At 41.4% G+C, this 2,362-nt stretch overlaps 1 protein-coding gene and 1 long non-coding RNA gene across 5 annotated transcripts in view; one reads left to right on the top strand and one right to left on the bottom strand.

The window, feature by feature from the left end:
* Window positions 1-2,362, bottom strand: part of LOC107988600 (uncharacterized) — a 138,288-nt gene that overhangs the window by 36,250 nt on the left and 99,676 nt on the right. The window lies entirely within an intron of this gene.
* Window positions 1-2,362, top strand: part of mdga1 (MAM domain containing glycosylphosphatidylinositol anchor 1) — a 42,159-nt gene that overhangs the window by 26,762 nt on the left and 13,035 nt on the right. The gene's annotated exons all lie outside the window — the stretch shown is intronic.

Genomic DNA, 2,362 nt, shown 5'->3' with positions numbered 1-2,362 from the left:
ATTGTGTTGTGAGAGAGGAAGGCAACGTGACACACACACACACACACACACACACGTGCGTGCGTGCCAGACTCCGCTCCATCCGTCACTCTGGGCCCTCTCTGATTCGTACAATCTGTCAGCAGCTCGGCCCAGCGCGGCTGCACGCCCTCCCACAATCCACTCTGCATTCCTGACAGTCTGTTCCAATCTGTTGTTACTTTAATTGCCTTACATTGACGAAGCTCAAACTCCTACTGTGGAGACAAAGTAAGACTCCTGATGATGGTGAAGGAGGGGGCAAATGAGGGGAGAGAAGGAAAAGTGAGGCTGTGAGAACAGACGACAGACGGAGAAGGTTCAACCCTGGATGAAAGGACAGATGACTGATAGGAAGAGAAGGAACTGGTTGGAATAATAAAGACAGTGGACGGATGACAAAAAAAAAAAAAAAAAAAGGAGAGGAGGTGAGTAAAGAAGAATTAAAGCTGAAGAACAGAGCAGAGCCGAGAGTTAGCGGAGCCGAGAGAAAAAAGGCTGCACATTAACCTGCTGATGTTCAGGAAGTAGGTGTTTTATGCTGCAGCGCTAGAAAAAAGGCTGCATTAGTTTCAGGTTTGATTTATATTCACCAACACCAGGCAGTTCATATCAAAATAACACACAGTCCATATTTACCGCACATTTAAAGTAAAAATATCCGACCTTACATTTGAATTTAGAATTTTGCCACTTGTGTCGTGTCAGTAAAGATCGTCTCTTCACGATGAGTCGGCAGCAACAATAACCAAGGTTTAATTTGTTTCGTTCGTTTGGCGTCGGCACAGTTCAGACTTCCTCTGGTTTGGTTTCCACTTCACTGGAATCAAAAATAAATGTCTGGGTTTATTTAAAACTGAAAGGCTTTTAGAGACTTTTAGAGAAAAGTGTGGGCGGTTCTAGAACCAGGAGATCTCACAGAAGCTGAATGACTCTCTACAGGTGACTGTGGCACATGGTCTTCAAATGGAGTCAATTACATCGGTTTTTGGTTGGTTTTTTTTGGCCAGTTAACTCACATTATAACTGAATGAGTTTTAGTTTTCATTTTTGTTGTTTTGTTGTTTTGGTCAGAACAGAAGAGTATTTGAAGTATTCATGTAATAAAAGTGTTACTGTAGTATTCCTGGATAACCGGTGACAAATCATCATCAATTACATTCAAATGGAGGTTATTGATTGGAGGCAGAGAAAAAAAAAAGAAGAGTCAACCTAATTCCAGTTGAAGTGAAGCAATAAACAGACACATGCTGTGTCTCCGTGAGTGTCCACCGTGTGAGTGTCCTCTGTCTCCACCACTCATGTCTCTTCAAAGTGGCCCTGATAGAGCGGTGCCTTCTCCGGGCACTCTCACCATCACACTCTCTCTGCCTCCAATCAATAGACATCTTATCAGAGTCTTCTCTCCACTGGCCTCAGTCTCCTCAGGTTTTTTTCTTTCGCTGATTAAGATGCAACAGAGAGAATAGAAGGACAGAGAGGAAAGAGAGAAAATACAGCTCAGCCAGGAGGAGCAGGAGGAGGAGGAGGTTCGATCCCAGCAGACATTTCATTCACTGGACGTTCACTCTTCTATAATCACATATATTTATATATATATACAACACTGAACTGGAACAGGTCTAATGTGATTGTTTTAGTTAAATATACAAAGTACTAAAACCAAAAATACTGATACTATGGTATATGTGTGTGTGTGTGTGTTAGAAACCCAGAGCTGCATCAACATTTTTATTGTATAGTTTTTGATTTATCTAATATTTTCATGCGTCTTAATATCATCATCATCATTATTGTTTCCTGTTACTGTACAACAAAATTAAAAATCAAATTGGAAACTTCAAATCTTCACTCAGCCAACTCTACGACACTGAAATTCCTGTTCTGTCGTCAACATAGATTGTTCTGCTACTAGTCTAAGAAACGCACCACATGTTTTCCACATATATATATAGATGATGTACAGTCTCCATGGGATCAGACAGTACGGTGTATTCAGTGACCCCTGCTGGTGTATTTGTTTAAAAAAACAGTGGTTGGTTAATGGTCCAATTAGGAGCTGGTTGGGAATCGTCAAGGAGATGAATGATCCTCCACACCTTACAGACCCCAGAGACAGAGACAGAGACGGAGACAGAGAGGAGACGGACCGGTCTCTCAGCACCGTCACCTGCTGCAGACACAGTTTTTTTAAACTACATCTTTACTCTGTCAAAAAACGACTGGTTCAACCTTCAATTATATTTACTGTCACATCATTTTAATTATTACATTTATTTATGTTTAACGTCTCCACTGCTCCAACAAGTCTGACTTCCTGTCTGTCTGACTTCCTGTCTGTCTG

Source organism: Cynoglossus semilaevis, chromosome 5, assembly GCF_000523025.1.
Source record: "Cynoglossus semilaevis isolate Cse_v1.0 chromosome 5, Cse_v1.0, whole genome shotgun sequence".
In the NCBI taxonomy this organism is placed as follows: Eukaryota; Metazoa; Chordata; class Actinopteri; order Pleuronectiformes; family Cynoglossidae; genus Cynoglossus; species Cynoglossus semilaevis.
Note: the sequence above shows the minus strand (reverse complement) of the source record. Positions and strands in the feature narration are given on the sequence as shown.